Source organism: Amborella trichopoda, chromosome 3 (genome assembly GCF_054954075.1).
Source record: "Amborella trichopoda isolate Santa Cruz 75 chromosome 3, AtrichopodaSantaCruz75HAP2 v2.0, whole genome shotgun sequence".
Classification (NCBI taxonomy): Eukaryota; Viridiplantae; Streptophyta; class Magnoliopsida; order Amborellales; family Amborellaceae; genus Amborella; species Amborella trichopoda.
In genome coordinates, this window is record NC_142338.1 from 27,134,835 (window position 1) to 27,148,901 (window position 14,067).

Here is a 14,067-nt window from a genome sequence, read left to right on the forward strand (position 1 = left end):
CCTCTACCTTCAAAGACTCTACGATTTCTCTCCTTCCGTTGCTCCTAGAGCACCGCACCCTTAACAATCTGCCAAATCATTTTCCCCACCTTAGATAGATTTCCACCATCCCACTATAAAAAAGATCGGAAACAATAGGCTTCATAGTCTTTTTTGCCATGTGGCAGATGGGTAGAGAGTGATGCCAAATAAAAAATAAAAAATTTAAATATGCTGCTCATGTGAGATAGGTGGCATTAAAAACTGTTAATTAAATATATTCGATTTCCAATAAATTGCTGTACCGAAAACGCTATTAATACACTCAAAACTAAAATTCTTGGGTGTAGTTGGCATACGAATGCATATGTAGCTGTAGACATAAGTTGCACGTTTATCATGGTATATAATTTTGATATAAATTGTTGTTAGGATTATATCAAAATCTATTTTTATATCTAATTATTAAATTTTAAATTTAAAAAATTGTTAAAATCAAATAGATCTATAAACATATGAAAATCTTGAAATGAAAAGTATAGATAATATGTTGTAAAATGCACTATTTTTGAGGCATAAAATCTTTTTATTTTTCATGGTCATACATCTCGATGTCGAGATGATCAATCAAAAGGTTTTTCAATATTAAAACTATCTTTTTCGATGGATTTTTGAGATGCATCCATAGTTCTACATCGTAAAGTTGCATCCTCGCATAAACATTTGCCAGAAGTCTTCCCCTCTTTAACTTATTTGGGCAACTTGCAATAAAGGCCACGCTCTCTTTAAGTTTCTCTCCCTACAGGTGTCCTATCATGAACAAAGCACACGATATTTCTTGAGTTTGAAGTTGCCGAGATAAAAGATGCTAAGAGAGAGAAAGGGGAAAGGGGAAAGAGAAAGGTGAGAAAGAGGAGAAAGAAGAGAAGATAGAGGGGACAAAACAACTGAGATTGAAAATGGGGAGAGAATATGGGGACAAAACAACTGAGATTAGAAAATGGAGAGAGAAAAGGGACAAAAAGAGTAAAGGTAGAATAGAGAGCATGGAGAGAGTAGAGAGAGAAGAAAAGAGATATGAGAGAGAAGAAAAGAGATATGAAAGAGGGTGGAGAGAGTAGAGATTAAAGAGAGGAGGAATACAAGCAGAGATTAGACATGAAAGAAATACGGAAAGAGACAAAAGAGGGATATAAGAGAGAGAGAGGTGAGGGTTGAAGCTAAAAGACATGAATAAAAAATTATCACGTTCACACGCGGCTCCTTTTTCTATTTGTTATGCAGAAACTGAAAAGGGAAACCAATTTTCACGAAAGAGGAAATCTCAGCTTTTTGGCTCTTTTTCCTTAAACAGGCTTGCCCATCTCCCTCCGCCTTTTTTATCTGCAAAGCAATTGTTCAGCTGTTCCTACTCAAGTTAGAGAGAGAAAAAGAGACAGAGAGAGCTCTTGCTGCCCAAGTCAGAGAGAAAGAGAGAGAGGGACAAAGCTGTTGCTACCCAAGTAAGAGAAAGAGAGAGGGGGGACTGTTACTGCCCAAGTTAGAGAGTTAGAGAGGGAGAGATTGTTTTTCTACCTGGTTTTGGGTATCTGGGAGGGAGGCAATGCCTTTCTCTAGAGAAAGATTGTGTTGTTTCCAGTTAGATTCTGGTGAATATGACAGAGAGAGATGGGTCTCTTGGTGCATTTGTGGAATATATGTTATCAGTTGAGCTTGTGCATATGAGAGAGAGAGTGAGGTTTGTATATGTTTGAAAGAAAGGGAATCCAGTTTGGTTTGTGTGTGAAAGAGAGAGTTTGTTATAGAAAGAGGAGATGGAGAGAGAGAGAATCCAGTGGGGTTCCTATGTATTTTATGAGCGCAGTTCTTTCGGGATCAAAACAAAGCCGGTGATGTGTCTGCCCAAATCTCCTAGCAACTGTTCTCAGTAATGTGCTTGTGATTATGTCATATCAAATATTGTGATGTTTTTGGGAGGCTTGGATTTGGTCTTTGGTAATTATCATTTTTTCCCACGTTGTAATATGCAAGCAGAATGATTCCCTCTTTCTGTTTATTTTAGAAAAAAAAAAAAACTTATCCCATTGCTAATTGTTATGCTCTAGGGCAGATTATGTGGATTAACTTTAGTTGGGAATTTATAATTGAACCAGACATGTGGAATTTAGGATGACCTTTGTTGTTGGTTTAGAATATAATTTGAAAAGTGGTGGTTTGTATAGCTTTTTAGGCATCTTTTTATGAATGGTGACATTAACTATTGTGAAACAAGTTTTGGGCAAAGATTCTGAAACCATAGATCATTTTTTATGAATGTTTTACAGTATTTAAAAACTTGGACTAGTGGTTTGACTCTTACCTGTGGGTGACTGCTTTTACCCACTGGTCCGAGTTTCTTAACGTTGGTTTTATTTGTTGAATTGATAGGCTCTTATAAACATGTATTATATGGAAATTGATCATGCCTTGACGACATTGTAAATTATAGCAGTTTTATACTTATTGATATGTTATTAGATATTGACATATTTCTTCTCCATGTTTGCCCATTGTGTTCCTCACTTGGACTTTCCTCTTGAAGTTCATCAAAGTGATACTCTAGGCTGTATAACTGAAGCTTTTTGGGTTCTTTATTTAGGTCTTGAAAGTTTACTTATAGAAAAATTTGAGTTCTATGCTCTTTAGTGCCATCCAAAACTTTCACCTATTAGCAAAGAGGTTGGTTTACTAGACCATTCCTTCCTCAAAGAGACCAAATAGTGTAGAGTGAAGTAGGTTAGTGTAGAGTGAAGTACGTTTATTTATACTGTCACCCGCCAGTTAATGTTTTGGGGATTCCATCATTTCATTCATCTTGTATTCTGTTTCCTTTAGGTCATGTTTTTGGAGGCTTTGGCAATTGCAAGGGAAGGATTTATGACGAACAGGAATTGGACTAGATGGTCTCGCATTGTATAGACCCTTTTGCATTGTTAACTTTGAATAATGACATATGATAGATAATCCGGCAATAGAGTGCTTAATATGTTGGACATGTTCTCCTTAGGTCATTGCGGTTTCTTTATGTATGTATTGCTTAGTTGGTAGGGAGTTTGGGGGAGTGAGCGACTGCAAAGAAATCGTTCAGCTGTTCCTACCCAAGTTAGAGAGAGAAAAAGAGAGGGAGAGAGCCGTTGCTGCCCAAGTTAGAGAAAGAGCGAGGGGGAGACTGTTGCTGCCCAAGTTAGAGAGAGATGGAGGGAGAGATTGTTTTTCTCCGTGTTTAAAAAAACGTCGAGTCGAACCGGACGGGAATCGCCATGGACGGATCGAATCGGCGAAAAAAACGGGAATCGTTCGGTTCTAGAGAGAACCGGACGATTCTGTACAGTGACTCGCCGATTCACTGTACGGAATCGGCGAGTCCCATACGATATTTTTTTTTTTTTTTTTTTTTGTAATCCATGATAGATTTTTTTGTAATACTTGATCGATTTTTTTGTAATCTATGATCGAATTGTTTTTTTTTTTTTGTAATCCAAGATCGAATTTTTTGTTTTTTTTTTTTTTTTTGTAATCCATGATAGAATTTTTTGTAATCAATGATCGAAATGTTTGTTTTTTTTTCTTGTAATCCATGAATTTTTTGTTTTTTTGTTTTTTGTTTTGTAACCCATGATAGAATTTTTTGTAATCCATGATCGAATGTTTTGTAATACATTATCAAAATGTTTGTTTTTTTTTTGTAATCCATGATCGAAATGTTTGTTTTTTTTTTTGTAATCCATGATCGAATTTTTTGTTTTTTGCTTTTTTTGTAACCCATGATAGAGTTTTTTGTAATCCATGATTGAATTTTTTGTAATCCATGATCAAATTGTTTTTTTCTTTTTTTGTAATCCACGATTGAATTTTTTGTTTTTTTTTGTAATCCATGATCGAATTTTATGTAATCCATGATCGAATTTTATGTAATCCATGATCGAATTTTTTATAATCCATGATTGAATTTTTTGAAAATTTGTGATTTTTTTTTTTTAATCCATGATCGAATTTTTTTTTGTAATCCATGATAGAATTTTTTGAAAATTTGTGATTTATTTTTTTTAATCGATGATTGAATTTTTTTTTGTAATCCATGATAGAATTTTTTGAAAATTTGTGATTTTTTTTTTTTAATCCATGATTGATTTTTTTGAAAATTTGTTTTTTTTTTTTTAATCCATATTATTCAAAGAGAAACTGAGAGAGATGGTGATTCTGAGGCCACCCTATCTCAGCCATATTATTCACATATCGAGTCCTAACAGCAACAATGTAGGGATGAGCACGACAGTGCAGGTGAGCATGAAGGATGGACAATCTTCGAGGATTTTAGATTGGGAACACAACAAAACACTAACACTCAGGGATTTGGGAATAGTTAGACGCCTGCTAATATCGATGATTCGTTTTTAGATCGAATCAATGAATTGTTAAACGAATTCAATCAATGGCACCAGCGTGACCAAGAAGAACAATAACGTCGTCTATCATTTTATTTTTAGATCATATGTTACTAATTTTATGCTTTATTGTAGTCCATGTATGTTGATATACATATTCCATGATAATTATATGTTTATCCTTTTGTGTGATGTAAATTAAATGCTGAATGGCGGTTCATGCAGGGAAAGAACATATCAATATTCGCATAGAACATATCAATATTCGCATATTCATTCAAAAACATGAAAATTCTTAATGGAGTACCCTCATTTTTTATTGAATTCTTAAAAAACAATATTTATAATGAATTTTAATAATTTTTTTGGATTTTTTTTAAGCTTTATTATGACCGATTCACTCGATTCCCGATCCGGATCGCCGATTCACCGATTCAGATTGATTTTTTAAAAACCCGATCCGAATCACCGATCCGTTTTTTAAACCATTGGTTTTTCTACTTGGTTTTGGTTATCTGGGAGGGAGGCAATGCATTTCTCTAGAGAGAGATTATGGTTGTTTCCAGTTGGATTCTAGTGAATGTGATAGAGAGAGATAGGTCTCCAGGTGCATTTGTGGAATATATGTCATCAGTTGGGCTTGTGCATATGAGAGAGAGAGAGAGTGTGGTTGAACAACTTGTGCATATGAGAGAGAGAGAGAGTGTGGTTGAACCATGAATTGTTGTAGAGTATTGAATCAAATGCCATCTTTCTCTCTGATCATTCATAGAGAAATTTTTTCGTGAAATAAAATTTGGAAGGCGTGATCACATAATAGCATTTTCAAGTAAATTTCCTGTTCCTCTTTGCCCTCTCTCTCTCTCTCATCATTCAACTGATGATGAATGGTTTCCTTTGTGACTTTTTTTGCAAAATTTCACATAAATACATGTTGTTTTTGATGTATATGTGCCTGAACTTTTTTCCTTGAGATTAGTTTTGGGTCTACTTTGATGTAGATCATTGACATTTCTGTTGGGTTTTTTCATTACTTAAGAATGCTTTTGTTAATTTTTGGGGGGAAGAAAACTTGTTCGTAGCTTAATACAATTTTGTTGTTTGTTGTCACAAGTTGATTGGACTCTGATATTTAATTTGTTCCTACATCTTTCATAATGCTTTGCTCTATTTCTAGGGAATATCTATATTTTTTATGTGTTTCTACAAATGCCATAATGTTGTACTCTGTTTTTTAGGAAACATCGATCTTATTGATGTGTTTCTACAACTACGATAATGCTTTATTCTGTTATAGGGAACATCTATCCTTTTTGATGTGGTCATGGATCATGGTGTACCGATTTTTATTTCGGTGACTTTCCACATGCAACTGACTTTCCATATCTTGGTTGATTTTTATTATGCGGTGGTTATGGCTTACCAAAGAGATGCATGGTAGTATATTCTCCTGCTTTTTTCTTTTAATGGTAAAGAGAAGCATATTGATTTTTTATTCTATTTTGGTGGTGGTTGTACCCTCGGAATAAAATTGGCAAAGATATGAGTACTGATTTTTTTCTTTTTGGTGGTGGTTAGGCCCTTCGAATTTTCGATTTTGTTGTAGAACTCTTCTAAAGCTGCATCAAATGTTTTCATCTTCATATATTGTCTTCAATTGAATTTGTTTAATAAATTTGGTGTGACTTGGTTCGTTGAGCACATTTTTCAAGATTCACATACAAGACTTGACACTGGTTCTAAGTTGATTGTCCATGTTAGGTTTTTTGAATCACATTGTTCTACTACAACTGCAGTTGCAATAGAAAGCGAGTAGCTACTTCATGATCACTTCATAATAAGGTGATCATTGCAATTGTTCTTTTTCTTATGTTCTTGAGGTTTTGTTGATGTATTTGGGAATTGAACGTTCATGAATTCTTGTTCCATGATTGTCCATTGCTGTAATTATGCATTTTACTATGTGAAGAGTTTGGTCTCTAGTAAACCTCCAATTATGCATTTTGATACTCATGACATAGTATTACTGATTTTAATTATACATCAGTCTTATAGAAAAAGAGCTAATGAATGTGACTACTGATTGGGTCTTGAGTAAGTGTCATTTTTTTTTTACTTTCCCCTTATTTTTATGGAACTCATGAATGTGAAGGCCCAATGCATAGCATTACTGATTTTAAAAAGCACTCTCTCAATTAATGTGGTTTGTCTCTACATTTTGCAATCTACTGAAATACAATGTTATAAAATTGAGTATAATTGGAATTGTAGACAACGAAAATTGTCGAGAACTTTGTTGTTTGTTTCATACATGACTATATTCAGCAAAACTGGACCAAGGTTTGCATGCAAATTACTTTATCCTTGTTCGATAATTGCATGACTTGTTTTCTATTTTGGGCATTCTGTTTGTGCCTTTACCAGTGATGTGTTTCATATAATTTGCATCCAGTGGAGCCCATGCCTTCACGGTGTTGCCAAATTATTGTGATGAGGAAAATTGAAATTAAGCTTTTGTTGCATACTTAATCCTATTTTGAAATCTACAGGCTAGCAAAGTTTGTGGGACTAACTTTGTTTTAGACTGATGCTTTATTTATATGTTTCAAGCTATGCAAGAGCTCCACTGAAAAAATCAGCAGGGTGGTGCAAGAGTTAGAGAGAGAGAGAGAGAGAGGGAGAGAGAGAGAGAGAGAGCTACATTGAAAAAAAACCAGTTGGGTGGTGCAAGAACTAGTGTTCATAGGTCGAGTCATGGCAATGGCGCTCTCTTAAGCTGCCCCAGCCCTTGCTTTCTTCCATGGTAGAGTTCCTACTCATACAGTAGAGTGAAGCCCTTCCCTCTCATGGTTTCAGGTGCAATTTTCTATACCGATCTCTCTCTCTCTCTCTAGAATAATACATACATGACACTGTTTTTTAGGTAATTTTTTACATTGTCGTGGCTTCCTGTGTTTACTTGCTCTATCTAGTTCATACTTTTGATGGGTTCGCGGTGAAATTGGAATAAAGATTCTTCAAACTTGAAAACATTTTTTATTCTAGATAATAAGGCATCAATTGCAATTTGTTGGGTTTCTTCAACTGATTTGCTGTGATTTTACTTAATTTGGTTTCTGCTTTTTTTGTTTCCCCATGTGATGGTTTGAACTTTGAGGTATAAAATTTAGCATTTTGACAAAAAGTGAGAATTGATATACATCTAATTATCTTCTTATGAGCATATATTTTATGGGGCGATTACTCATGAGAACCATGATGGTTCCTTTGTAAAATATTTCGTAATATCTCAAGCATGCATTTGCTCTCTCTCTCTCTCTCTCTCGCTCTCTATGTGTGTTTGTGTATGTGATATAGACATCCGTTTATGTATATTTGTGTGATATAGACATCAGTTTTGTGTGTGTGTGGATATAGGCATCCCTTATAGGCTTCTGAATGTGGAAAACAACATCTGAGTGTCACTAAACATGGATACTTAACCGAATTTAACCTCCACTGTAGTTTTTCCCACTTGAGATGATGCTGGGTCGTGAATTTGAATGGTCATAGCTGATGCTTATTAAGTACTTGGTGGAAACCATGTCCTAGATTGCCACCATTCTGGAAATGCAATGATATGATTTGAATTTGACCTTTAAAACTTTGAATGGGTTATCATATTGACATGCTCACTTCTCTTACTATTTATCTATAATGTTCCCTTGAAATGTTAGAGGCAAAGCTACACTTGATACAAAGTTTTATGCATTTATATGGCAATTTGTTAGAGGAACGATGATGTGGCAGCTGGTCTGTTTGTGTCGGTGCCCCCATTAAATTTGCTTCGATTTTGGCCCGACCTTTAACTCTCCTTGTACTAAATTTCCCTCTCTATCATTATTTTGTTTTTATATTAAATTATGAAATCTATACTGCCAAGTTGAGGAGCCATCACGTGGTGTGATGATTAACGGGTCGGGTTGCCAGTGCAACAGCGTGGGATTGAGTCTTGAGAGCGGCCACTTTGTGCATAAAAAACCAAAGGTTAGGACCGTTTCCAGCTCACCCCTCCCAAGACCCTGCGTAGGCGGGACCAGAACTAAGTTATGACCCAAACACTACCAAGTTCGTGCTGGTCTCATCAACACAAGAACTACCTGCTCTTACTACCAAAATATTTAGAATTTAGATTTCAGAGAACTTCTCTTCCCACCAACGAACAAAAAACACACACACACACAGATATTTCTAATTGGATGTCTATACGAAATGAGTCGCAAAGGAAACTGCCGTTACAAATCGAGGAGCATGGGAGTTACCTCCAAAAAATGGTCAATGAGTGACAGATATGCGGCGAGAATCTAGTCGGAAGCCAGAATTTCTACATTCCTTGTTCAGAGAAACATCTCATAGATATTGAAGCATTTAATCAAGTTTAAGTATGATCTTTTGGATATGACTCCATCATGATTGAGTTTAGGAGATGGCCAAGTGTCATGAATGAGCTGGTAGCTGTCTTAGGCTGCATTTGGGTTGTGGCTCTTACTTTAGCATATGACGGTGATGCCATCAAGTTGGGTCAAGTCAATTCATCAATATATATTGTCTAGGGGTCATCTTAAACAGGTAAACTATCACAATTTACCCCCAAATTTTCAATGGGACCAAGAGGCAGGCTGAGGGCATATTGCCTCTCACACTCAAGATTGGTCCCACCATTCAGCAGGTAAAGTTTTATGTCTTGGACATAAAACCTTCTTTTAACATGTTGCTAGGAAGACCCTGGCTGCCCGAAAACCTCGTGGTCGCTTCCACGCAACATCAATGCCTAAAATTTCCAACGAAAAATGGCGTCGCAAAAAGGTATGCGCTGAACCGCCTGCTTTTGTTAATTTTAGCATACACAACATGAAGTTAGTTGTAGGGGTCGAGCTTCAAGAAATCCCACTCATTTCCTTTGAGCAAGCTGATTGTACCACCTTACACCTAGAGGCCAGCAACCCTGATCCTCAAATTTTGCAAACTTCCGCATCGATGGAGGACATCATTGAAGGCCAACATAGATATAGTATTGGGTCCCTCGAAGCTTGGCACATGCTCCTCTCCCAAGGCTTCCAACCAGGCCAAGGCTTGAGGAATCAAGAGCGAGGTGTAATGGAGGCGATTTCTGCACCACCCCAAACTAAAATTGAGAAGGGGAATCAAAGTGGACTTGAGTGTTCTCTCACTCTATTTCAAAGCCGGGTGAAGCCTTCAAGCTATCTGATCTTTGTATTTGGAGGCATTCAAAGCCTCGATCCTCTCAATGCCCGTCCTCCAAAATGGCCGAAGGTGAACCTCGAATCCCCAACAAGGGATAGTCCCTCTTGCACATCTCAACACACAGAGGGACTAGGAATTGAAGACGTATTTGCTAACCTGGATCTAGAGCAGGTGTGCACAAATGGCTCTAACACAAACAAGGGTGTTCATCCACCAACATCAACCCAGGGACGAAATTGGTCGATCACTCCTTTATCTCGAGAATCATTGGAAGCATACCAGTGGCACCTTCAAGTCCCGGTGCCAAAAAACGGATAGGAGCGGGGTCGCCATCTAACCACCCTGCGCGTTCGATCCCCAACATTTCTCTCACGAGTCCCATAAGGGACACCCCATGCAACATTTCAAAAACCGTGGAAAATTCAAAACAAAATAAAATTGATAATATTGAAAAAGAATTTTTAAAAACAGCGCTCACTCAAGATAGCCCAATAACTGTGCATAATACCCAAGACGATGAATTGGACGACCAAGATGAAGATCAAGAGAGCCAAGAGTCTGAAGAAATCTCTCAACCTGAAGAACTTACTTCTCATGTTGAGCAATTCAATAAACGTTTCGATGGTGACCCAAGGACTATCATCGAAGAGACGATTGACGTGAACCTAGGAACTGAGACGGACCCAAGGTTAACCAAGATTAAAACCTCCTTATCTTCTGAGGGGTAGAAAAATATGATTTTCTTTCTCAAGGAATTTTGAGATGTCTTCGTCTGGTCATACAACGATATGTCAGGGTTAGATCTCATTTTGATGTGACATCACCTAATATTCAACGAAGGAGCAAAGCCTGTAAATCAGAAACTCTGACGTCAAAAGACTCACCTTGAGCTCAAAATCAAATAAGAAATAAAAAAACTGCTCAAACCGAGATTCATTACTCCCACCGATTAAGCCAACATAGTGGTCATGCCCAAGAAAGACGGGAGGATCCGAGTGTTTGTCGATTACAGAAACCTCAGCAAGGCATGTGCCAAAGACAATTTTCCATTACCAAACATAGATGCCCTGGTCGACAACATTGTGCGTCACGAGATGTTGTCATTCCGTGACATCAGGACAAAATTTAAAATGTCTACTTTATCTTTGACATTCGCTTGCCCCTCGAACGGCAGGGAGTGCTAGAGTGTCTACATCTTTGCCACTCACCTGTCCCTCGAAGGACAGGGAGTGCTAAAGAGGGGCAACTGTAGACACCCCATTTTAAATCTGGCAAATTCTGTGATATTTTTGGACTATTAGGATCACATTGACTTAGTGAACCCAAAATCTATAGGTCACACAACTTACCCTTGGACGCAGAACCATTCTGCCAGCCCATAAACCTTGTTACACCATGTTTGAGCTCAGATTCCTATAAATGCCCTGTTTTACCAAAAAAAAATTAAAAATAGCAAAAAAATCCATTTGGACCCAAATTTTTTCTGAGAGCTTCACGAGAGGCTGAGGAACACATCGAAAGTGAAAAATATTAATTTTGACAAAATTTGGTTTGTGCGGCATGACTTGTGCCGCTTGTGCGGCACGACTTATGCCGCTTGTGCGGCAGAACTTGTGCTGCCTAGGTGACCCGACTTGTGCCGCTTGTGCAACACGATTTGTGCTGCATTGGTGGCATGACTTGTGCCGCCCATGCGGCACGACTTGTGCTGCCCATGCGGCACGACTTGTGCTGCCCATGCGACACGACTTGTGCTGCTCAAGCGACACGAATTTTGTCGCCTAGGAGACACAACTTGTGCCGCCCAAATCCGTGAGCCTCCAAAACGTGTTTTGACTGGGTGAATATGTTGGTTGCGAGAGATATTCCTCCCAAGATAATTTCCCCCTTTTTAGGATCTCATGGGGGACAATTTAGGGGGGAGACTGGAGAGAGAAAGGGAGGACGGACTAACAAAGAAAGAAAAGAAAAGAGAAAGAAAAGCCTAAGAAAGAGACCTGAGAAATTTTAGAGATGTGGGCGCTGACATAAAGACACCTGAGATAGAGATAGAAACTTGGGAGAAATAAAAAGAGAATACAGAGAGAAAACCTTAGCTCTTGAGAACCCTAGTTCTAAACCAGATCCATGGCACAACCACCCTATCCAATCAAGACTTGCTTGCTATTATCTGGATCAGAGAGACATATGAGGAACCAGTTCTGATACAGGCAAACCCTTAGGGGCTCGCGAGTCCCGAGACATCTGACCTGATCAGATATTCATTCTCCCTTCATTTCTTGTTCATTTTATTTTATTTATTTGTTTTGATCTTATTTTTATGTTTTTTTATTAAAAAATCGTATTTTGAAATGCCTTGGATCATGCTGGCTCTACCACAGATCTGAGAGCAGATCTGCTCTTTCTCGACAGATCTGATCTCAGATATGAAGTGTCAAATTTGAGCGATCTTCACATATAGATCTCTTCGATTTTACACTGTAAACAACACTATGGACACATAATAATATAATCTACTTACCTGTGCCCAAAAGACTCCAAGTTCCCCACTAAGATTCCTCTAAAATCCAAGCTCCCAAACTTGAGTTCTAAGTATTGGGCTCGAGAGAGAGAGAGAGAAATGGCGTGTGAGAGAAAGGGAGGGGCTTAAGTACCATGCTGGCTGGAGGGGCAGCCCAAAGATTGATAAGTGGTAAGCCCCACACATGCATTAGGACAAGTGGTGTGTGTGTGGTACCATGCAGCACGTAGGTGGCAACCATGGGTCATGCATAGGCTTGTTGTGCACGACGACACTCTTTTCTGCTTCTCTCACTGTCGCAGGCTCTCATTGCCGCATGCTCTCACACTGTCGTGCTCTCTTCCACTATCGTACGCTCTCACACTACTGTGCGCTCTCACTGTCGTGCGCACTCACTGTCGCGCGCTCTCATACTGTCACGTGCTCTCACACTGTGGCGTGCTCTCACACTATCGCATGCTCTCACTGTCACGCACTCTCACTGCTATGCACTCTGACATTGTCGTGTGCTCTCACACTTTTTCTCTCTTCCATCGTATACTCTATTAGGCCGGGAAAAATTTGGGTCGTCACACACCTGCTTTGAGCGTATTGCATGGCCTGACTATGAGATCTCTTGGCATGCTTGAGTGTCTCTCATGACCAGGAGATGATATGTGATTTATTGACATGCTTTGAGCATATTGCATTGCCAACTGGTGCCGACAGTTCCCTAACTCCCTATGATAGTAGGGAGTTAGGAGGAGTGTATGTTGGGAGGGTCGCACCCCCCAAAATTCTGTGAAATGTAAAAGGGAGAATATCAGGTCTTGCAAGGCATGAGCCTATCAAAAGTCCCAAAGCACGCTGGGGACTGTGTGTGTGTGAAAACATTTCGAAATGGATTCTCCCATTTGTCATTGTTTTCCCTCTTGAGTGATGGTAGGTGTTTTAAGCCATGAGATTGGCTTGGCCTGATGGATAGGGCTTCTACTTCGGGAGTACGTAAATTAGGGAGTGAGTTGGTTAATGCATGTTATTGTGGTTTATACTTGTTATGCTTATGATAATTTGCTATGATGCTTGTGATGGGAACCTGATAAATTGCTAATTCATATGATATCTGATATCTGAATTGTGATTGTTCCACCATAAAAAGGAATCACTTATGACACATTGCTAAATAAATTGTTATGCATGGTTTCATGTTAGCAAGACTTGTATGAACCTGGAGTATGGATACGAGTTACTATGTGTAAGCAGGGTTGAATGGTGCCTTGATCTACTTATTGGGCTTCATAGTTAATTCCCTTGATTTTCATCTCTGTAGAGTGATAGCTCGTAGGTTGAAGACTGGCGGTTGGCTGATCGAGGCTGACGATTGGAGCCTCGAACTTGACGAGGAAACTTCCTTTTGATTGTAGGTGTTAGATGGCAGTTGGCCACATAGTTGTTTTTCTTTGAAGCTATGTATTTTGTTGTTAGGCCTTTGGTTGCCTGGATAATTTGTAAACACTTGGAAAATTGTATATTATCCGGTTTTAGTTTATCCAGTTTTGTTTGAAGTTTTGTTTTCTTTCGTGGTTTGCTTTAATTCATTCTTTTTAATAGCATTGAGCACACTCCCACCTGAGTGGCATTCGCTACCTTTGATCATGGGCCCCCACCTTGTTGCCCTCCGGCTAGTACGACAGGGGGGGGTGGGGTTGTGAAACCACTAGTATGATTCCCCTCAGGCCCAACACGAATCAAATGACTGTGGTACCCTTGACAATAATGTGGAGTCATTTGGAATGGCACCAACGGCATTGCCAATGGTGCCACACTCCCTGTGTTGCCATATCACACCAATGCCCAAGGGATGAAAGGCAAGTCTAATCGACCAAAATCAAGACATGCCTAAAGTGATGGATGATTCCC

At 38.6% G+C, this 14,067-nt stretch overlaps 1 long non-coding RNA gene across 3 annotated transcripts; it reads left to right on the forward strand.

The window, feature by feature from the left end:
• The first annotated feature begins 861 nt into the window (after positions 1-861).
• LOC105420893 (uncharacterized) lies at positions 862-13,696 on the forward strand. Of its 3 annotated transcripts, XR_016051031.1 has the most exons (4): positions 1,275-1,974; positions 6,165-6,245; positions 7,014-7,259; positions 13,478-13,696. It is a non-coding gene; the product is annotated as an uncharacterized LOC105420893 (long non-coding RNA). The 3 variants fall into 3 exon arrangements; XR_016051030.1 differs by having other exon boundaries at positions 1,237-6,245; XR_966771.2 differs by having other exon boundaries at positions 862-7,259.
• Positions 13,697-14,067: the final 371 nt, after the last annotated feature.